The sequence below is a fragment of the Anabrus simplex genome, chromosome 12 (assembly GCF_040414725.1).
Source record: "Anabrus simplex isolate iqAnaSimp1 chromosome 12, ASM4041472v1, whole genome shotgun sequence".
In the NCBI taxonomy this organism is placed as follows: Eukaryota; Metazoa; Arthropoda; class Insecta; order Orthoptera; family Tettigoniidae; genus Anabrus; species Anabrus simplex.
In genome coordinates, this window is record NC_090276.1 from 88995404 (window position 1) to 89020043 (window position 24640).

Consider the following 24640-nt stretch of genomic DNA (forward strand, 5'->3'; position numbering starts at 1 on the left):
GTGTGCGAAGCTGCCACCCCTGGAGGCCCGGGTTCGATTCCCGGCTTGGCCACGAAATTTGAAAAGTGGTACGACGGCTGGAACGTGGTACACTACACAGTGCCAACATGCAGGATGAACAGTAACTGCAAGACGTGGTATCAGCAAGTAGGGTCCCTAAACTGTATGGTTGGCGACACTGAATCGAACCCAACAGATAAAAAATAACTATAAATCACTGCCTTCAGTGCTAACAGGGTAGAAAGAGAAAGGTTGTAGCTACACAGCAGGGAGTATAAAGCACCAGCATTTTCCTGGCGTGAAAATGGGAAACCACGTAACTTGCATACTGCCACAGCTATACAGTGGTGAGGGACAGATTGCACGCAGGTAACAGTCCCCTGAGATATATCGAACAAAGTTATCACAGAAGTCTGCAGATGTTATCAGAGGTAATGTCGTAGTCGCAGCAGTTAAACCTACATTCACCTCGCGGTGAAAGTGGTGATTGTTCTTGGGAGAGACAACTCAACAGTATCATTAAACTTCCTCTCACGAACATAAAGCGACACAAGTATTTAACATTCCAGGCAAAGAAATAAAGACACAATAAACATGTAATTAATTAAAACAAACTAAAAATTTGTGTGTTCTTTGAAACCTGGCCTTATCATCATACAGATACACAAAAAAAAAGCCGAAATGGTTTTATATAAAAAGATAATCAACTAACATCCAAAGAACGAACTTCTTAGAAATGAGACTTTTCAAAACAGAGGTTTTATCTGAGAACTGAGCTAAAATCAAGAAAAATAGTACAACAAACGAGTAAGCCACATCCGTTTGGAGCACGCACTCTGCAGGCTACAAAGAAATGAGAGCTATCGTGATTATTGCTTTAAGAGCAAATACAACTGGGCAACCATCCTCTATTAACTAAGGAAGAAACCGGTGCAGTAAAGCTAATGCAGTGAGCTCGCAGTTGCGATCAACAGTATTCCGTAAGAAGGAAGTCAGCTCCCAGAAGAAACTATCTTTACATCGGTCTGTGTTCAGACCAACTTTGCTTTACGGGAGCGAAAGCTGGGTGTACTCCGGATATCTTATTGACATGTTAGAAGTAATACCAATATAAATGGTGCGTTATTGGACATTATAAATTTTCCTGCTAACTCATTCTTGGTTGCCAGCGTTTCGCCCTCGTGTGCTAGGGTGGGCTCATCAGTTGGTACCTAGCACACCTACCAATACGCTGGCTAGTGCATACCGTGGAGGCCACTGCATAGGCTACTGAAGCCACCGGCAGTGCCAATGCACTAAGAGACTTTGTCTCATTATCAAAAATTGATGCCTGCTTGGCCATCAGATGAGCCCACCCTAGCACACGAGGGCAAAACGCTGGCAACCAAGAATGAGTTAGCTGGAAAATTTATAATGTCCAATAACGGACCATTTATATTGGTATTATAAATTTACTCATTCAGGACAAATATTTCAGATTCCCTGTGGGAATCAACATCTATGTCATGTTAGAAGTAACCAACATGAAAGCAGCGACAATGATTGCTGGTACAAACAGGTGGGAACAGTGACAGGAGGGTACTCTTAATGAGGAGATAAAGGCTAATTTAGGAATGAACTCGATGGATGAAGCTGTCCACATTAACCGGCTTCAGTGGTGGAGTCATGTGAGGCGAATGGAGGAGGACAGGTTACCTAGGAGAACGATAGACTCGTCATGGAGAATAAGAGCAGGAGAGGGAGACCAAGATTGACGACAGGGGCATTTAGTAAGTTTACAGAGGCTTGCAGACTGAACGCTGAAAGGCAAAGTCTATAATGACGATCTTAAATAATAATAATAGTAATAATAATAATAACGGGCCTAAGTCTCTAAACGATTCCTCCTTGGTTGGCGGAGATCGATAAATATATTTTAAAGTACGGAATCTCAGACATTCAACTCCAAGCACCACTCAAACAGAAACTTAGACAGCTTCACCAAGAAGTCCCAACTCGACTAAAGCATATCCATTCTGATGCATGGAAGAAAGCACACTCGGAAAGGATGACACACAGTTGAGATCTCGCGGTCCTTAGTGGCCCTAACGATGAAAATAATAATAATAATAATAATAATAATAATAATAATAATAATAATAATAATAATAATAATAATAATAATAATAATAAAAAGTGATTCGTGAATGGAGAAAAGAAACTAAAGGTATAAACATTGGCAGACTTCTTAAAGACAAAATTCACCTTGACTGCTTAGCTTTCGCAGATGACCTTGCGATCCTTTCGAACAACAGACAAGAAGCAATCCAATCCATAGAAAAATTGAATGAAATAGCCGCAAAAACCGGACTTCAAATTTCATTTGAAAAGACGCAGTTTATGGAAGGAACTAAATCAAGATTCGACAATCAACCATTAATCACCAATTGTGGAATAATTTCCCAAGTAGACAAATTCAAGTATCTAGGTGAAATTATTCAGCCAGCAGGGTTAAATCAGGAAGCTAACAAAGAAAGAACTGCTAAACTGCAAAGGGCTTACAAAATCACACGGAACAGATACAACAAAAGATGTATATCAAAAAATGCACAATTACGACACTACAATACAGTCATCAAACCAGAGGCACTTTATGCATCTGAAACACTGATCATTGGCGGCAGGTCACAAATGAAAAGCATTGAGAAACAAGAGAGGAAAATTCTCAGAAAAATCCTAGGACCAAAGTTCGAAAATGGAATGTGGATGAAAAAGAAACCACACGACATTTTTCAATTCACAGAAAAAATCACAGATACCATCAGAAAGAGACGACTAAAATTCTACGGACACCTACACAGAATGGAGAACAACAGGCTGACAAAGAAAATTCTAAATCTAGCTCTAACCCTGAAAATCCGCAACAATTGGTTAGCAGAAATTCATGAAGATCTACAAGAAATGGGTATTGAGGACGAAACCATTCAAGATAGAATGAAATTTAGAAGCTTAGTAAACAAACATAAATTTGCAGAGAAACCAACAAGAAAAAATACAGGCTGGACAGAAACACGCAGAAAGGAACACAGTGAAAAAATGAAGAGATATTGGGAAGAAAAGAAGAAGAAACATTGTGCAAAATAAGTTCAAACGCGCTCCACAGCTGGGCACAACGAATCAAAAAATAATAATAATAATAATAATAATAATAATAATAATAATAATAATAATAATAATAATAATAATAATAATAATAGACACAATTTAGGCTAGAGCAATTCCGAAGTTCCATTTTACCCTAGTAGATGGCACAGTAACTGGAACACCGTTAGGTGAGAGTTTTGACTCATTTTGCCGAGAGGACATCGAATGCTCTATCAAACAACATCGTACGACATGAAGGGGCTGGAATAGGGTCCACTCAGCCTAAGGAGGTCAACTGAATAGAGGTGGATTCGATTTCCACCTCAGCCATCCTCGAAGTGGTTTTCCGTGGTTTCCCACTTCTCCTCCAGGCAAATGCCGCGATAGTACCTAACTTAAGGCACCAGCCGCTTCCTTGTCTATCCCTTCCCCCTTTTCACCATAGCAGGTGGGGCACCCTGGGCGAGGTACTGGTCCTCCTGTCCAGTTGTATCCCCGACCAAAAGTCTCACTCTCCACGACACTGGCTTTGAGGCGGAAGAGGTGGGCTCCCTCGCCGAGTCCGAGTTTTTGCAGCTGTTTCGTGAAGTTTTCCTATGGACTGGATCGCTTCTTTTCTGTTGTTCGAAAGGATTGCAAAGACATCTGCAAAAGCTAAGCAATCAACGTGAATTTTTTTTAAGAAGTTTCTTTTTTTTTTTTCCATTCACGAATTTGCATATGAACCCTGTTGCCTTGTTGTTGGGAGTCTTTCAACGGGTCCAACATCTCAATCTTCGTTTTCTAATATCTTCTGCCAGTTTCTCCGTTGCTTTACGGGATTTCACTCTGTATCCGTCTTAAGTTTTTTTAATGATTGCTGGTACAAACAGGTGGGAACAATGGCAGGAGGGTACTCGGAATGAGGAGACAAAGGTTAATTTAGGAATGAACTCGATGGATGAAGCTGTACGCATAAACCGGCTTCGGTGGTGGGGTCATGTGAGGCGAATGAAGGAGGATAGGTTACCTAGGAGAATAATGGACTCTCTATGGAGGGTAAGAGAAGTAGAGGGAGAGCAAGACAACGATGGTTAGACTCGGTTTCTAACGATTTAAAGATAAGAGGTATAGAACTAAATGAGGCCACAACACTAGTTGCAAATCAAGAATTGTGGCGACGTTTAGTAAATTCACAGAGGTTTGCAGACTGAACGCTGAAAGGCATAACAGTCTTTAATGATAATGTTATTGTTGTTGTTTGAATCATCAGTCCATAGACTGGTTTGATGCAGCTGTACACACCACCCTATCTTGTGCTAACCTTTTCATGTCTACGTACCTGCTGCATCCTACTTTCTTTTTTTTTTCTTTTTTTTGCGTCGCACCGACACAGATATGTCTTATGGCGTCGATGGGAGAGGAAAGGTCTAGGAAGTGGAAGGAAGCGGCCGTGGCCTTAATTAAATTACAGCCCCGGCATTTGCCTGGTGTGAAAATGGGAAACCACGGAAAACCATCTTCAGAGCTGCCGACAGTGGGGCTCGAACCCACTATCTCCCGATTACTGGATACTGGCCGCACTTAAGCGACTGCAGCTATCGAGCTCGGTATATCCTACATCTACTCTAATCTATTTGTCATATTCATACCTTGGTCTATCCCTACCGTTCTTACCGCCTACACTTTCCTCAAAAACCAACTGCACAAGTCCTGGGTTTTTTAAGATGTGTCCTATCATTCTTCTGGTCAAATTTAGCCTATCACCAATTAGTTTCAGTACCTCTTCATTAGTGATTCGATATATCCATATGACCTTCAGCATTCTTCTGTAACGCCATATCTCTCTTTCTTTCTGAGCTAGTTATCGTCCATATTTCACTTCCATACAATGCCACGCTCCACATGAAAGTCTTCAAAGACATCTTTCTAATTCCTTTATCAGTGTTCGAAGTGAGTAAATTTATCTTCTTAAGAAAGCTCTTCCTTGCTTCTGCTAGTCTGCATTTTATGTCCTCCTTACTTCTGCATTCCTTAGTTATTTTACTACCCATCTACTGCCTTTAAGACTTCATTTCCTAATCTAATATTTCCTGCATCACCTGACTTCGACTGCACTCCATTACTTTTGTTTTGGACTTACTTATTCTCATCTTGTACTCCTTACCCAAGACTCTGTCTATAACATTCAGCAATTGCTCCAGATCTTCTGCAGTCTCAGATAAAACAGCAATATCATAAGCAAATCTCAGGGTTTTGATTTCCACTCCTTGGATTGCGTTTCTATATTAATAATAATAATAATAATAATAATAATAATAATAATAATAATAATAATAATAATAATAAAATAATTATAATAAATTATGTTATATATTAATTATTATTAGTATTATTATTATTATTATTAGATATGTATCCGAAAGTGATGTGGATATGAAGACCTCACAGGAGAGGAATTGATGTCACAGCAGCGCGGCCTTCATCCCTTGTAAACAACACTAAATGCAATTATAAGATGGCGTCATTATTGTCAATTGAAAGAGCTCGACCATACAATTGGGTGAGTGGGGCCCACACTGTTTCACACGGGCCTTAATTTATCTCTCCCGAGGATTAGTCAGTGTCACACTACACTACAGTAGGTGCTCTGTCTCTCCGCGCCTGTTTACTCTTGCGCTGCGATTCTATGTCCGACTGCGTGGCTTAATGGTTAAGGCCCCGGGTTCGATTTTAACCTTAATTGGATATTTCCATTGGCTCGGGCACTGGGTCTGTGTGTCGTCCTTAATTAGAAAATGAAAGGGAAGAAATAAAGAATAAAAAACACCAGAAAAAGACAATTCAAAAAATCATGAAAACTTATAAAACAAAATTCTATCGCACAGCCTTGAACAGGGTAGGAGTTTGAATCCCGGTCATCCACTCTGCCGGAGAGATTCATGTGCTCAACTGTTTGCGAAATGAATATGGTTAGACCTTCGCTTTCTTCTCAAGGCAAAATTCCAGCACTGCACCGTCTAATAGCAAGTGAATACATGTTTTATTATCATCAGTGGTAGAGTGTCGGCCTCCGGATCCCAAGGTAGTGGGTTCAAACCCGGCAGAGGTAGTCTGACTTTTGTACGGCGGAGAAAAGTCCATTCGACACTCCATGTCGTATGTTGTCGGCATGTAAAAGATCTCTGGTGACACATTTGGTGTGTCAAAGTTCATTAAAACTCAGACACAGACGCCCAAGAGAGTCTCGCCTAACTCTGCCATCTAGTGGGCCTAGAGTAAAACGATACGTCGAAATTGACGAACAAGTAGCGAAGGAGATGGAACTGTCCCGGCATCTACCTGGAAGTGAAAAAGAGAAACCACCAAAAAAAAAAAAAAAAAATTCTCAGGACACCCGACGGTGGAGTTCGAACCCACACCTCTCCCGAATGCACAGCTCGGGCCCATAGCCGTAGCGCGTTAAAACACGCGGCCACTCCCGTCGATAATGATGATGATTATGCTGATTATTATTATTATTAGTAGTAGTAGTAGTACATTGCCCCAGAGAAGTGCGACAGGTTTCGGCAGCCGGCCGCAATTCATATCCCCGCCGCAAGATGGGGGCTTCATTCATTCCATCGCTGACCCGATCGAATGACTGGAAAAAGGCTAAGGATTTTCATGATTACTGTTGTTGTTGTTATTATTATTATTATTATTATTATTATTATTATTATTATTATTATTATTATTATTATTATTATTATAAGAATCAGCGTTAGAATGTTAGATCTTTGGTTCAAACCCGACAGAGGTAGCATGTACTATCGGCAAAACTTAAAGTGATACTTCGACTCCCTTGGCTGAATCGGTAGACATCGGTTATTTTCCAGATACGCACTGGCAACCAAAACTTAATCAATTATGTATCCCCGCTAGACATCTGGCGGTGTAATAACAAAACTTTTAATACTAGCGGTCGTGGCCTTAATTTATTAAGGTATAGTCCCAGCATTTGCCTGGTGTGAAAATGGGAAACCACAGAAAACCATCTTGAGGGCTGCCGACAGTGAGGTTCCATTCCACTATCTCCCAAATACTGGATACTGGCCACACTTAAGCGACTGCAGCGATCGAGCTCGGTGACGCTATTGCTGAAGGGTGGGTGAAAGACAGCCACAACAGCTATGATGGTTGTGGTGGTGATTATTGTTTTAAGAGGAAATACAAATGGACAACCATCCTCTGTTAAAACTAATCACAGAGAAAAAAGTGGAAGGGATCTGACACTTCGAAAAATGAAGGTATCAGGCAAAGAAAGACAAGGGCCACGAAGGGCGTGAAAATGAAAGACTCCCTAGGCCTCCATACCTAATAACGCCGGGGTCGGAAAAGAATAAGAGTGGCCAAAGGAGGTCGGATAGGACAAATGAAAGTGAGGAGCATGGCCCAAGTAAGTGGAAGCAATCCCGATGGCCGGAATTCTCTGAATATCAAGAAGACATGGCCCTATCCGGTGAACGGTATTGTACAGCCAACGAAGAGATGCCTAGAGACAAGCAAAACAATTACACTCAGAAAATAATTAACGATGTGAATTGCTGCGGGGCGCGTTCCATTAGCCGGTTCGAACTCTCCATCCCAATAAATTAAAACTCTCCATTACGAAAGGTCAGATCTCGTCCAGAGGCTAAATTAGCCGCAGCCTACATGCAGCAACTGCCTTCGCCGCTGCATTAGGTTAGCCTTGACAATAAAGTTGTAAAAGGCATTTCATTCACACGCCACCGCATTCCACCTTACGACTGCAACGATCCTCTCTGGACCTGCCCGCGAGCACTTATTGGCAACTTGTCAACGAGAGAATAACACAATTTTAAATATCATTTACGTAGGTTTATCTCTTACACGCGTTCAAGGACAAAACACGGAATAAGAAACAAACCGCAAATATCGTATATTACGTTATGTAAGAAGAAGTCGGGGCGGCTTAAGAAGAATAAATGTGTAGGTAGCGTATCTAGACAGCCGAGATAGAGAAACAAAACAAACACAATAATCGTAAACCAAAGATTGTGCCAGTAGAAGATCCGTCTCTCCTGTAAATAAACGGAAAAGAAATGTATTTGATAATATGACTGGCGTAGTTTTAGCTTTACGACACGTTCAAGGCAGGAAACAAACAAACAGTGATGTAAGTAGAAGTGCAGGTGGCTTAGACGAACGGAAGAAGTTAGAAACGTAAGTATCCAGCCAACACGGATAAATAAACAAAGTGATTACAATCGTAAACCAGAGATCATAGGAATAGAAGATTCCACACTCCCTCATGTAATCGAATGCTGTGACAGCAGTTGACCGAGGAGTTTTGTCAACACAAACAAAGAAATGCTGGAGTTCCTACTTTTGACTTGAAAAAGACGACTGTTGCTTTCTTAAATGTGTAAGTACTATCAAAAATACTCCTGCATCATGGGAATCTTTTCAAAACACGTATAGACTAGCAATACTCTTATAATGGAAAGCTGTTTCGTCGCCTCAGCGATTGCATCTTTCACTAATTTGCCTGTGACAAATTAAGTCATGGATAGCGCGTTATTTAATTTCATGTGTGAAAGCATAAAATGTCTATACCTACGTAACCTCATTTCACTCTTCCAACCAGGAAGTTACGACTATTATGGATATGGAACAGGATAGGGGAAAACAAGGCACAAACCATAATGTACACAGTTTGTGTTCTACACTTATACACACATATTTATTAATAAACAAAATAAAAAGAATTGTATACACATACACACGCCATTCCCTCTCATTCCTGGGCGTGGGTCGGTAGAATAACACCCACGGTATCTCTGCCTGTGGTAAGAGGCGACTAAAAGAGGTCCCAGGGGCTCTCAACTTGGGAGCGTGGGTTGGCGACCGCGGAGCCCTTAGCTTTCACTTACTTGTGCCAGGCCCCTCACTTTCATCTATCCTATCCAACCTCCCTTGGCCAACTCTTGTTGTTTTCCGACCCCGACGGTATTAAAGCACGCTAGGCCTAGAGTCACGCCCTTCGTGACTCTTGCCTTCCTTTGGCCGATATCTTCATTTTTCGAAGTGTGTATTTCTCTCTGATTAGTGTTGCGAATCATGTGACCTTGCCGCGGTGGGGAGGCTTGCGTGTCCCAATGATGCAGATAGCCGAGCCGCAGGTGCAACCATATGGGATGGGTATCTGTTGAGAGACCAGACTAACGAATGGTTCATCGAAAGGGGGGTAGCAGCCTTTCGGTAGTTGCAAGGGCGGCAGTCTAGACGATTGACTGATACAGCCTTGTAATAATACTCAACATGGCTTAGCTGTGTTGATAATGCGACACGGCAGAAAGCAACGGGAAACTACAGCCGTAACTACCTCCCGAGGACATGCAGCTCTCTCTGAATGGTGTACTGATGATGGCTTCCTCCCGGGTAAACTATTCCGGAGGTAAGCTAGTCCCCCATTCGGATCTCCGGGTGGGGACTACACGAGAGGGGGCGATCATCAGGAAGATGGATACTGACATTCTGCGAGTCGGAGCGTGGAATGTTGGAAGTTTGAATCGTTGTGGTAGGTTAGAGAATCTGAAAAGGGAGATGGATAGGCTAAAGTTAGATGTAGTTGGTATAAGTGAAGTACGTTGGCAGGAAGAACAAGATTTTTGGTCAGGTGACTACCGAATTATCAACACAAAATCAAACAGGGGAAATGCAGGAGTAGGTTTAATAATGAATAAGGAAATAGGGCAGCGGGTAAGCTACTACGACTAGCATAGTGAAAGAATTATTGTTGTCAAGATAGACACCAAACCAATGCCCACCACAATAGTGCAGGTCTATATGCCTACTAGTTCAGCGGATGATGAAGAAATCGAAAGAATATATGAGGAGATAGAAGATTTAATACAATATGTAAAAGGTGACGAGAATCTAATTGTGATGGGAGACTGGAATGCAGTGGCAGGCCAAGGAAGAGAAGGTAGTACAGTAGGAGAATTTGGATTGGGACAAAGGAACGAAAGAGGAAGTCGGCTGGTTGAATTCTGCACTGATAATAATTTAGTCCTTGCCAATACTTGGTTCAAACACCACAAACGACGGCTGTATACGCGGACGAGACCTGAGACACTGGAAGGTATCAAATAGACTTCATTATGATTAGGCAGAGATTGGTGTTGGATTGCAAAACTTTCCCAGGAGCAGACGTGGACTGACCAGAACTTGTTGGTCATGAAGTGCCATCTGAAGTTGAAGAAATTGAAGAAAGGAAAGAATGCAAAAAGATGGGATCTAGACAAGTTGAAAGAAAAGAGTGTGAGGGATTGTTTCAAGGAACATGTTGCACAAGGACTAAATGAAAAGACTGAAGGAAACACTATAGAGGAAGAGTGGAGAGTCATGAAAAATGAAGTCAGTAGGGCTGCTAAAGAAATGTTAGGAAGGAAGAAAATATCAACTAAGAATCAGTGGATAACTCAGGAGATAATAGACCTGATTGATGAACGACGAAAATACAAGAATGCTAGAAATGAAGAGGGCAGAAAAGAATACAGGCGATTAAAGAATCAAGTAAATAGAAAGTGCAAGGTAGCTAAGGAAGAATGGCTGAAGGAGAAGTGCAAGGATGTCGAAGGCTGTATGGTCCTGGGAAAGGTAGATGCTGCATACAGGAAAATCAAGGAAAGCTTTGGAGAAAGGAAATCTAGGTGTATGAATATTAAGACCTCAGATGGAAAGCCACTTCTAGGGAAAGAAGACAAAGCAGAAAGATGGCAGGAGCATATCCAACAGTTGTATCAAGGTAAAGATGTAGATAATTTGGTTCTGGAACATGAAGAGGCTGTTGATGCTGATGAAATGGGAGACCCAATTTTGAGGTCAGAGTTTGACAGAGCTGTGAGTGACCTAGATAGGAACAAGGCACCTGGAATTGATGATATTCCCTCTGAATTACTGACTGCCTTAGGAGAAACCAGCATGGCAAGGTTTTTTCATTTAGTGTGCAAGATGTATGAGACAGGAGAAGTCCCATCCGATTTTCGGCAGAATGTTGTTATACCTATTCCCAAGAAAGCCGGTGCTGACAGGTGTGAAAACTACCGCACTATTAGTTTAGTATCTCATGCCTGGAAAATTTTAACACGTATTATTAAGAGAAGAATGGAAAAACAAGTAGAAGCTGAGTTGGGAGAAGATCAATTTGGCTTCAGAAGAAATGTAGGAACACGTGAAGCAATCCTCATTTTACGTCTGATCTTAGAGGATCGAATCAAGAAGGACAAGCCCACGTACATGGCATTCGTAGATCTAGAAAAGGCATTCGATAATGTTGATTGGACCAAGCTGTTTATGATTCTGAAGATGATAGGGATCAGATACCGAGAACGAAGAATTATCTACAATTTGTATAAAAATCAGTCTGCAGTGATAAGAATCGAGGGCTTTGAAAAAGAAGCAGCAATCCAGAAAGGAGTGAGGCAAGGCTGCAGTTTGTCCCCTCTCCTTTTCAATTTTTACATAGAACAGGCAGTAAAGGAAATCAAAGAGAAATTTGGAAAGGGAATCACAGTCCAAGGAGAGGAAATCAACACCTTGAGATTTGCCGATGATATTGTTATTTTATCTGAGACTGCAGAAGATCTCGAGAAGTTGCTGAATGGTATGGATGAAGTCTTGGGTAAGGAGTGTCTGTCTGTTAGGTCATCAGCCCAGAGGCTGGTTGGATCCTCAAATAGCACCACCAAAGGTTATGCGGTTATAAGGAAACCCCACAAACCAATGGCAGCACCAAAATGAGGCGTACTAGGCAAGATAAGGAGTGAGGTAGTTTGCCATTGCTTTCCTCACTGGGTCAGAAGTTGCTATTGCAGCACGACTGACCCTATGAGCAGCCCCTTTCATAACACTCAGATGCACTAGTCGTGCTCTGAATGTCATTACTCAGCACTACCCATACCCCAGCAACTTCCATATTGTCACAGCCATGGACGAGACTGGGACTTCGGTGGAAGCTACACTTTACTCTGGCCTGTGCCAAGAGATGGATGCAAAAGTACTGTATCCATCAAGAAATGACAGCAGGCAGATGAAAATAAATAAGTCCAAAACAAAAGTAATGGAGTGCAGTCGAACGAATGCAGGTGATGTAGGAAATATTAGATTAGGAAATGAAGTCTTAAAGGAAGTGGATGAATATTGTTACTTGGGTAGTAAAATAACTAACGTTGGCAGAAGTAAGGAGGACATAAAATGCAGACTAGCACAAGCAAGGAAGAGCTTTCTTAAGAAAAGAAATTTGCTCACTGCAAACATTGATATCGGAATCAGAAAGATGTTTTTGAAGACTTTCGTGTGGAGCGTGGCATTGTATGGAAGTGAAACATGGATGATAACTAGCTCGGAAAGAAAGAGAATAGAAGCTTTTGAAATGTGGTGTTACAGAAGAATGCTGAAGGCGAGATGGATAGATCGAATCACGAATGAAGAGATACTGAATCGAATTGGTGAGAGGAGATCGATTTGGCTAAATTTGACGAGAAGAAGTGATAGAATGATAGAACACATCTTCAGACACCCAGGACTTGTTCAGTTGGTTTTTGAAGGAAGTGTAGGTGGTAAGAACGGTAGGGGTAGACCAAGGTATGAATATGACAGGCAGATTAGAGTAGATGTAGGATGCGGTAGTTACGTAGAAATGAAAAGATTAGCACAGGATAGGGTGGCATTGAGAGCTGCATCAAACCAGTCTATGGACTGATGACTCAAACAACAACAACAACAACAACATAGGATGGTTGCTCAGTTGTACTTTCTATTAAAACCACCACCACCACCACCACCACCACCACCTCTCAATGGAGGAAAGCAGCCATGCACCTTTCTAACCACATACTTGCCCCTCCCCCCGCCTCCTGCAGTGTAATATTTCTGACAGCACTGAGAATTGAACACGGACCTCCGTGGATGGCAATTAATAGAACCAATAGTCCTACTACGGAGGTGGACAATAATAATAATAATAATAATAATAATAATAATAATAATAATAATAATAATAATAATAATAATAATAAAAAGACGAACAGTATCATCTCAAAATCTTGATACAATATGGAAAAGATCACAGGGGTCTCTTCCCGCATCGCGCTCACTTGTTTCTCTCCCTGTCCGCCTTCTGCGTGACGTCATGTGGTATGAGACAGCGGGCGCCCGTCCTGCTGACACGTATCACCACTACAGTCTAAAATGGTCATAACTTCTGAACCATTCATGCAAATAATGTCCTGACAAGGTTATTATAATCCTTATAAAATACTGGAGGCGGTCAAACAATTTATTTTGATGAGGAACTCGAGGATAATATCGAAATATTTATTTAATTTTAAGGAGTTACATTTTTTACCGCGGACTGTAGCATAAAATCGCTTCTAGAGGGCAGCCGGTTGGAAATAGGTATGTGCCATCGCGGACTTTTTTTGTAGAGGATTCTATGCTCTACATTTCGTACGCTTACACTTGGGGTCTACCGTTAATGGTTCACGCAGCGTAAGCCAAGAAAGCAAGTGACCGACCGACCGACATTTTTACCTCTTTCTACGTATTTACTGTATATCGGATCACGGATATATAGTAATTTTATAGTGGTTCACTACGTGAACAGTGAAGTAGAACCACTGTACTGATTAAAATGCAGTCAACATATTATGGAAATGTGTGTGGCGCTATAAATTGTCGGCACGTAAAAGAACTCCCGTGGGACAAAATTACGGCACCTCGAGTCTCAGAAAACCGTAAATGTTAGTGAGACGTAACACAAATAACATTATTATTATTATTTCGCATATTATAAAGACAATAACAACAACCATCATAGTCAGTTAGTTTGCTACTGTGATGGCATAACAATACTTCCTCGTCAGCAATGCTTGGTTATTGAAACACTTTGTAATAAACTCTTGAATATCTCCATTATTACAGCTCGTACGGTAAAAAGGTGTCAGATATAAACGACTGAATGAAAATAATATTTTCTATAATTATTGTTATGTGCTAATAGCCGGGCTGAGTAGCAACTCAAATTTTAGATCGCTGGCCTTCTTAGCCCAACTTGGCAGGTTCGATCCTGTCTCAGTCCGGTGGTGAAGGTGCTCAAAAACATAGTGGGACGTAAAATCCAATAACATTAACATTATTATGTGCTAATAACTTATATTTCTGAATATATTTCGAAGCTCGTGAAATAATACAGTATCCGTGATCCGATAGACAGTAAATACGAAGAAAGAGACAAAAATGTCTGCGAGAAGAGACCTGTTACTGGATCTCGGTTATTTCAAAAGGGGGCCTCACACATCCCAGTCATGAGTGGTTAAAAAATATAGCCCAGTTCGAAATTTCATTTCGTGTGTTTCACGGTAAGACTGTATCCAGATGCAAAAAAAGTGAAAACTCTTACTTCTATTATTAAGTCAAAATTTCCAGTATTCCATGACAAAATAATTTGTCTCTACGTAAGGACCAGGACATTTATTAGGATATGGCATTTTAATGCAAAGAGTAAGAAGATAGCACTGAGAAAATATGCCTATAAGAAGGCTAAGCTTTGGGCTGGTTCATCAAGTAATTAAGTCTCCTGACACGTACGTTTTAATAATTTAATATAATTCCATAAAGATGTCGATATGATGCATATTTTCCTATGCCATTTAATCTAAATATTTACTTCATCAGGAAATAAATTAATTATTTTGAGATGCATGGCAATATTTTATTTCTTATCGTATTATATGTCATGTATTTGATAGTTGATGTTCTACCTGCTCAGCGTGTGACGAAATTTAACGCATTTTCACGTTTTTAAATCTACTGGAAGTGTCGTTACTAATCGGACTAAACCAGACTATTATTTGATGAAACATTGAGAAGATGTTTCACAGGCACGAGAATTCACAGGCTTGCTGTACTGCGACTGTGTTCCTTACTCGCTATCGTTCATACCGCGTGACGTCAGAGCGCTCCAGCCAATGGAAGCTTCAACCGCCGGAGTAGCCTACCTTATATTCTAGTTACCTTGGGAAAAGATGCTGTATGAACTTTATGGTCACTTGTACAAGGCAGTGTTTACCTCGGAGAAAAGGCCTTCGGACAATAATAATAACAATGTACGCCACGACGGCCCTTGGAGTGATGCCTGCCCGTCTTTGCTCCCTGGAATTAACTTTGTGAATGAACGCATGTGCATGTCCACAAGTGAAAATCTTTTTGCTTATGTTTTTTCGCTTGCTGGCGGGAAATCGTAACCACACCTTTACCACCTCGGTGATTAATAGGGAACAAACACAGTGGTGCCACATGTGAACGTAATATTAATCTAGAAATCACAATTGAAATGAATCAAGTCTTAATACACACATTAGTTGTAAGGGAATGGGTTGAATACGGGGCGTCTCTCATTTTACTACGGACTGTAATATTTCAGAAAGGCTTCCGATCAGGAGAATGCCAGTTGTAGCAGAAACATAACTTTGAACATAAGTCATGTGTTAATAAAATTGTTTTTATTATGCCATTAGGTTTACTGCCTTCAATGCATGCCTGAGGCTTTGTCCCGCGGGTCACATACACCAAGGCGCGCGACGAAACTCGCCGCTGACACGCCGGAAGAAACTGACCAGACTTTATTTAAGGGTTGAGATTTAGGACTGCTAAGCCCTATGCACTACCACGTTAACTCAAACACTATTACTGTGTATGCTACGAGTTCGAGTAACATGGTTTTCTACTACTAACCTCCCTCTGTGGATGGGAGCGGTAGCATAATCCCAACGGTCAGTCACATGTCGTAACAGGCGACTAAAAGGGACCCCAGGGGCTCTTGAGCGCGGGTTGGCGACCACGGGGCCATTATCTAAGTTCTAGCATTATTTCCACTTGTGCTAGGCTGGTCACTTTCATCTATCCTATCCGACCTCCCTTGGTCAACTCTTGTTATTTTCTGACGCCGACGGTATTAGAGCATTCGAGGCTTAGGGAGTCTCATTTTCACGCCCTTCGTGACCTTTGCCTTTCTTTGGCCGATACCTTCATTTTCCGAAGAGTCTGTTCCCTTCCATTTTCCCCTCTGATTAGCGTTATATAAAGGAGATGTCCTTCCTTTTAAAACAGCAACCACCACAATAATAATAGAAGATGATGTATTGAGGTGATACAAACTCAACCATAGCCAACACACACTTCCAGTTGATTGCCCCCCCCCCCCCATCTGAGGGAGAGGAGATCCACCCCGACCCTGCTGATTGATCGCGCCCCAATCAATGATATCTGCAGGCCAGACCGCGCGCTGCTTCGTGTATCTGATAGTCGTGCCTCTTCTCATTAACACACGACAGAATGTTGTCGACGGGAGGAAGCCTTTTGATTACAAGATAGCGTGAGTATATCTATATATCTATATAAACAAACGGTCATTCGTAGCAATAATAATAATAATAATAATAATAATAATAATAATAATAATAATAATAATAATAATAATAATAATAATAATAATCAAACGCATATATGAATTCATATGCAATTTACAAAAAAAGAGACTAAAATATTATCTTACACGTAGCATAACAAAATTATGCAGTCACACTAAAACTGTCGGCAAGAGATTGAAGGGACGATGTATAAAATGATACTTTTTTTTTTGTGAAGGTATTTTAGTACAGATGTCCAGTCCTAGGGCCATTCACCAGTTTTCCACACTATAGTACATATTGAACGTAAGACACGCAAGCCCAGTTGTACTTCCTCTTAAAAGCATAATCACCACAACCATCTTTATACGCACAGCACTTTCATAGACTTTTTACATCCTCATCCTGAGGATGCGTATCGGATCTTTTGAGAAGATTAAAAGGGAAACAAATATTTACACACCAGGCACTGCCATAGTCAAATCCTTCCAAATGCTATAGATTATTAAGAATGCTGCGATGTCTGAATTTTGCCCCCAAGGAGGTAAGTAATATATCCAAGTCAAGAACACGAAGGACCCTCAAACGCCGTCGACGTCAGGGAGAATCGAACGCTCTATATTGGGCACAAGGGCAACATCTAACCACTGCGCCATTTAGAGTAACCGCAGCTAATTCCAGTTATTAACCACACATGCCAGCTAGTAATTCCTTTACCGCGAGGTTCATCAATCTAATTATTCTGCACTGTGACTGATTGTGCTGTGAGCTGCAATATAGTCTAGCTCGAAAGTGGATGCAAAACAGGAAAGCACTAAGGTATTTTCTAGCTCTTAACGCAACTGTAATGCACTTAAGATGTAAACAAGGGCGTTTTTTCGAAGAATGCTAGTCATCTATGACTAAATACCACCACAGACTAACAGTTTCCGGCAGGAAGGGAATTTTAATATCGCATTTGCCCATTTCTACTCGTTCCTGCCTTCCAGGTCACACTTCTATTTGTTGGGGGGAAATGTTTCCGACAATAATTCAATTAATAAATGAGGACTAACACATTTAGAAAGATACAAAATCCATCTCCACAGTTCGCCATGAGCCAATTCAAAAAACATTCATTTAAGCCATGTAAGAGAAGAGAGGTTGCATCCAGTTTATTGCACGCCCACTAGAGACGTAGCGACAAGCAAAGCCTGCTGGCGATAAAGGCTAAAGCTTTAGTTGCGACAAAATGACGTTGCCATGGCAACGTTTAACGATTTCATTCTCCGTTTCTCGACGTGTAAACCAGCCAGAGCCAAAAATAACGATTACGTGGGTTGTTATGAAAAAATGTTAAGTGGCAGAATTACTTATCAAATGTTGAGTAATAATAATAATAATAATAATAATAATAATAATGGTCATTAATAATCAGTTAGAATAAGGAATAATTCATCATTAATCGGCATTTAATCCTTATGACCTTCTCGTGGATGTTTTGATACAAATATGACTCAACGATAGCCTTTCCCAATTCACTGAAATAATAATATTTAAAACTAGCATTTGTAGCCAGTTCTTCGCACGGGAATTTACAGTGGATTTCACGTTTCCTTCATGCGAAGTTACATGCCTATACTCAAACGTTTAATACGGCATGTTAAACGGATATGTTTCTACGAAAGCACGTAGCAGTAACGTTAAGTACGATAAAGATGATAAAAGAAGAGACAGAATGAGGACGATTAGAGAGGTTATTGTACAGTACAGTTCCTGCTCCCAAGTTGTACGAAATTCTCTCTGCTTTTCGGTTACATATTGTTGTTTCTCGGACCACTGGAGTGGTGTTGTGGCTGTACACTCTGACTTATTATCTGACCTATCGAAAAAAGTAAAATGGCTCTTTAGTTCTTCCCGTTAACCCACCTTGAAGTGACGTGCACCAAGTATTCCACGGGACTTGGACTAAAAATACAATTTTTTGTAAGCATCTTCGTTATTTACCGAGGTATGATAAATATGTATACGACAAAGTAACGGAAATAACATATTCTTAAACGTTTGTTATATACAGTCTTTTGATGGACCTCATTTAAACAAATATATAAACGCTAACTCCAAGTGATAGCTTGACATAATATGCACCTGATACACAATACGGATTGAGTAGATTACAAAGTGCACCCGCTTCGGGGATATGGACTGCAAAACCGTCCGTTAATGACGACATCTCCCTTATTAATCTTCCTATCGAAAAGATGCACATGAGAAAAAATGTTTTAGAAATTGATTTTCATTAAGGCTGATAGATTTCCATTAAGGTTGGTCGTGTATATTTTGTAAGAGTGTAAAATCAGTTTCAATCTTCCAATAAAACCCCAGTACATTCAGGGATTTACAAACAAAATCGGCCCTAAAACCTACGCAAGGAAAGGTGGATTCTAAATATAAAGTTTGGTAAAAATATATCGACTAGTTTTCTAGTTATAAGAACTCAAACAAACCGACACCAAAGCTAAAAAATATGTAGACCTGAAACGGGTAACTACGAAACCTTCGCCAAAATATTCAGCGTACAGACACACGGTCGTTACGATTTTATTTATATAACTTAGACAGATACCCGTACACGACTAGTACTTCGCCCGATACGAAGAGCAAAACAGTAAGTAGATATCTGTTAGTGCTGAGATCCAAACGTTTAAATAAAGATGACTCATAGATTTTGAAGTTCTTTTTCAGAATCGTGAGTTCTGCAATGTTTACACTGCGGAAAAGATACAGGAGACTAATACAATGTGGAAAATTAAGGTCCGCACGACCTGTGTCAAATACAGAAGTGGGTATTAAGAGACCGACATATATAGACAGATTCAATAAAACACGCGTTGATCTCAACGGAGATCATATCACGAACGATCTGTCGACAATAGTAGAGTTTCTTAAGAGTTCACTAGCCTTAAAGAACTTATCAATTATACGGTAGAATAACACCCACGACATGTCCTGTCTGTCGTAAGAGGCGACTAAAAGGGGCCCCAGGGGATCTTAACAAACGAGCCTGGGTTGGCGACCACGAGGCCCTTAGCTGAGTCCCGGCATTGCTTCCACTTATGCCAGGCTCCTCACTTCCATCTATCCTATCCGATCTTCTTTGGTAAACTCTTCTTCTTTCCCGATCCCGACGCTATTAGGGCATTCGAGGGCTAGGGAGTCTTATTTTCAGAAACGTCGTGGTCCTTGTCTTCTTTGGCCGATATCTTTATTTTATCGAAGTGCCGGGTCCCTTCCGTATTTTCTCTCTGATTAATGTTATATAGAGGATGGTGTACTTCCTCTTAAAACACACCTACCAAAGTCGTTCCACACCATCTACTGACAGCTCGGAACATCCGCGCTTAGTCGAATAGAACGTCTTTCCCAATCCAAAGTTGGGAATATTTTCAAAACGCTGCTCTTTTGTCGGAAATGACCCAGAAGAGATCTTGCTGCTCTCCTTTGGATCTTTCCAATTCTCGTATCAAGCAGTCCTGGTGTAGCTCCCATACTCTAATTAGAGTCTTACCAGAGATATTTTTTACAATTTGCTTCATGTCGCACCGACACAGACAATGGGACAGGAAAAGGCTAAGAGTGAGAAGGAATCGACCATTCCCTTCCCATTTGCCTGGTGTGAAAATGGGAAACCATAGAAAACCATCTTCAGGGCTGCCGACAGTGAGGCTCAAAACCATCTCACCAGAGACGTATACGCCCTCTCCTTTGCATCCTAGCTGCAAACCCCAAATACTCTCATAGCCATATGAAGAAATCTAATTTTCCAGTTTCGTGAAAATAAGCTATGTTCTCACTTCCATGTTGATTTTGTAAATGATTGGAAGAATGGATTCTTTTGGAACATAAAGCGAGACAAAATAGTTCTGAGGCAGTAATGCTGTGTTCCGCGAAAATCCATAAAAATATTTTTAGAAAATGTATAACTCAACCGCTATGTTTCTCACGAACTTTCCTGATTGTTCGACATGTGTTTGCCACGCGAATTTGACAAACCCAAATATCACATTCAAATATCAGTGTCCATCGAATTATACATTTAAACAAGTATTTACCTTTTTAAAGGAGAGGACATCTTAAAAATCTGATTTGCATATGCAGTATTAATATACATTTCTTAATTTGAAAAGCTTTCGTACAATATAAAAATATTGCTTCTGTTAAAACAGCTTTTGTAAGAAGTAAGATTCAAATTAATGCCTTTCTACGAAGAGAATGTAATACGTATTATACATTTTATTGAAATTCAAATTGGAATTTGGATCACCTGCTGTACACTTTTTTTTTTTTTTTTGCTCTAGGTTAAATTATGTGTCAGGCAGCTACCGCTCCCCAAGGTTTACGTAAATATATTCAGAGTTCCCTGGAAAACCACTGAGGAATAACCGGCTTGTAACTCAAATGCTTCCTTCCCAGCGCGCATTAAGAGTCGCATCGTTATGAGCCCACGATGTGACGGTTCTGCGATACTGAATTTAGGACTACAGACACAGTGCCGGCAGCAGAATTTCGAAAACAGCGCGGGGTGTTCAGGGTTAATTTTGACTGTAGTAAGCTAGTCAAAGCATGTTTAATATCTGTACACCAGAATATGATAATGACCTGACGTTCAGAGGACTCCGAGTTCGATTACCGATAGGGCCGAGGATTTTCGGCGCTTCCGAATAATTCCTCTGATTAGGAGCCTGGTATTTAAATACACATCTTCACTTACATAAAATACATCATACTACGACCACCACAGAAACACTCAATAATTAATACATTCCTCGTCAGAAGAGGCATCCGGCAGTAAAACTGAGCTCAGGGCCGACCCCAAGTAAATGAGAAAAAAGCCTGAGAGGAAGAAACTGTGAACCTGATACAAGGTTACTGAACATCTACAAAATTCCGGTTTTTAATTTCATCACCCAAAAGACATTAGTTTGGAATGCTTAATATGATTATTATTATTATTATTACTATTATTATTATTAGTATTAGTAGTAGTAGTAGTAGTATTGCAGGGGGACGCGATTAGCACCCGGACGGCTGAGGTTTGAATGCTGGGTTGGAATTTTCATCTGAAAAATTTTGGGGCGACAGGAAGGATAACAGGAATTAAAACTCCGCCAAAAAACAAAGAAAGAAAAAGAAAAAAGAGCCTGGGTAGCTCCAGCTATCCCAGATACCTGGATCTGGATTATTATTATTATTATTATTATTATTATTATTATTATTATTATTATTATTATTATTATTATTTCCGGTCGCATGTGTACTTGGAATATGGGGGACTAGCAAATAAATTCAGCTAATAATAATAATAATAATAATAATAATAATAATAATAATAATACATAGTAATACAGTATATTGGTTTATTTCAATTTAAAAACTAGTAGAAGTTCATGTGTTCAACGTAGGGGGTGGGTTTAAGTGATGGTGATGATTATTGTTTTAAGAGGAAGTATAACTGAGCAACCATCCTCTGAAAATACACAGCCTGTTTCCAGTCATTCGACCGGGTCAGGAATGGAATGAATGACGCCCCCATCTAGCGGCGAGGATAGGAAATGTGCCGGCTGCCGAAGCCGGGGTAGTGATTAATGACATATGAAATGATATTGGAGAGTGTTGCTGGAATGAAAGATGATGGGGAAAACCGGAGTACCCGGAGGAAAACCTGTCCCGCCTCCGCTTTGTCGAGCACAAATCTCACGTGGAGTAACCGGGATTTGAACCACGGCACCCACTGGTGAGAGGCCGGCACGCTCCCGCCTGAGCCACGGAGGCTCTTGGGCAACCATCCTCTATACAACCCTAATCAGAGGGGAAAAATGGAAGGGATCCGACACTTCAAAAAAAGAAGATATCGCCCAAAGAAAGACAAGGGCAACAAAGGGCGTGAAAATGAGACTTCCTAGGTCTCGAGTATTCTAATACCGTCGGGGTCGAAAAAGAACAAGCTTTGACCAAGGGAGGTCGGATAGGATGGATAGAAGTGAGGAGCCTGGCACGAGTAAGTGGAAGCAATGCCAGGACTCCGCTATGGGCTCCGAGGTCGCCAACTCACGCTCCTAAGTTAAAAACCCCTGAGGGAGGTGGGTTTAAACGCGACAACCCTCCCACCTTGCATACGCTACTGGTAAGGTATCCCGGCGGTTATCAATCGATTACACTTTTACATGCTCGCGCAAGTTTCCGCAAGGTCCGACCCTTCTTTCTGAAAGGGGTCCAATACAGGAAAATATTGGTTGACTTATTTTAAAGCTTCCAAGACATCAAGAAACGAACGCAGTAAATAATTATATAAATCATTTCGAATTCTAATATTCATGAAATTACAAAATAAAAGGTAAATAAGCATATATTCATCGCTTGTAGTTATTCCAAAACTGTCAATTTTAAACGCATGTTGTCGAACTGATTTTAAACTTTTGGAGACCCCTGGAACCCCTCGTCGCTTGGATACGTGCTTTTTTTGTTTGTTTTTGTTTTGCAACTAGCTTCACGGCGCGCCGACACATGTTTTACGGCGACGATGGGATAGGAAAGGACTAGAAGTCGGAAGGAAGCAGCCGTAGGCTGGTTTGAACATGGGAAACCGCGGAAAACCATCTTCAGTGCTGCCCACAGCTGCGAGCCCCTAACCGCACGGCTAATTCGCCCGGTAGGTACGTAATGAATAATGAAAATATTTTTCTTAAAGAAATGGCAGAAGAATCAACATCTCCAGTCGTACTTGCTCAAAGATTTTATTGGTACTGAAAGTACGGTGTGTGTAGTTTAATCCCTGCCAATGATGGCTGCAGCGGTATTCCTCTTAACCTGGCGGTAAGCAGCATAGGCGCTCGTTATGTGCTTCACGGAGGAATCTGATCCGCGAACGCGCAGAGAAGCCCTGCCCACGCCTCTTTGGGACAAAATCAATTGTGAGCTGCAGCAGCCAGGCCTACCATCCGCCACATCTTGCCCCATTATCTGCTTCCAGAAACACTCTTACACAGTCTTTCCCGGTCAGATGCATGACAACACACTCAAATACTTCATTCGAAATTAAATTCATGGAAATTGAAATAGCGATTCCGTGCATTCACAAAAAATAGTTTTGGTAACTGCTATTTTAAAAACTGCACGTTCAACCGGCATCTAAGTGAGGAACAGAGGTTATAAACACGTTCATTTGACACATAACCTAGCAGGAAATGATATTTACCACTTTTAATAAGACAATTGCAATGCAATAATTAATTATTCATAGACCTTCCTTCATAATACGTAAGCATTTCATTTCCGCAAAGAGAAACTGTAATAATTATGTAGGTTTAATAAATACTGATATAAATCCACGGCCTCCTTCATTCAAGTTCGTTCAAAGAAGCCGTGATTAAATGACGGCGGCAATAACAAAGCAAAATTGGACGTTTTAATAGAGCTGAAAAGTAAGTAGAGATGTCGCTAAGTGCAAATCAAGTCTCTCGGAGGCGCCTAAACACGCAATATGACAGATCGATGTGCAAGCGAGTGATCTTACCTTTTCTCACAGCAACATTTTGACAAGAAGGTAGAGAAGAGAAAACGATGGTCCAGCAGCAGTAACAACAGAAATAATCCAGTTTATTTCTCGGAACAAGACGCCTTAGACACCAGAACACACTTTTTATAATATAAAAAACTCAGCACAACCTGAAACACACTTTCTTTCAAACGTGGGATATTGTTTTAGTGAGCTGAACCGCGTGGTTAGATGCTACACACACCTTCCCCATAAACCACTCCAAGCAAGACTGAACCTCTCTCTCTGCGGCCATCACGCTCGCTAGGGGCTCAGCTAGCGAGCGGCCCTGGAATGGGCATTGCCAATAAATGTCATTACCAAGCGGCAAGCGCATCGATAGAAAAAAGAATTCTTGGGAGCGTTAAATCAATAGGGTAGCGATTTAATAAGCTTCGCAGAGGAGTGTATTGTTCGTGGTATAGTTCCAATTATAATGGTAAAAATAGAAGTGTAAGGTAGCCAGAGGCAAACATGTGATACCTGGTAG

The 24640-nt window shown here is 40.9% G+C and overlaps 1 protein-coding gene across 4 annotated transcripts in view; it reads right to left on the reverse strand.

Annotated features, from left to right (window-relative positions):
* The window catches only part of Prosap (prosap), a 496661-nt gene extending 472291 nt beyond the window's left edge, over positions 1-24370 (reverse strand). For all 4 annotated transcript variants that reach the window (XM_067156564.2, XM_067156562.2, XM_067156563.2 and 1 more), the window contains exon 1: positions 24130-24370. The gene's annotated coding sequence lies outside the window, so the exon portion shown is untranslated. The remainder of the gene's footprint in view (positions 1-24129) is intronic.
* Positions 24371-24640: the final 270 nt, after the last annotated feature.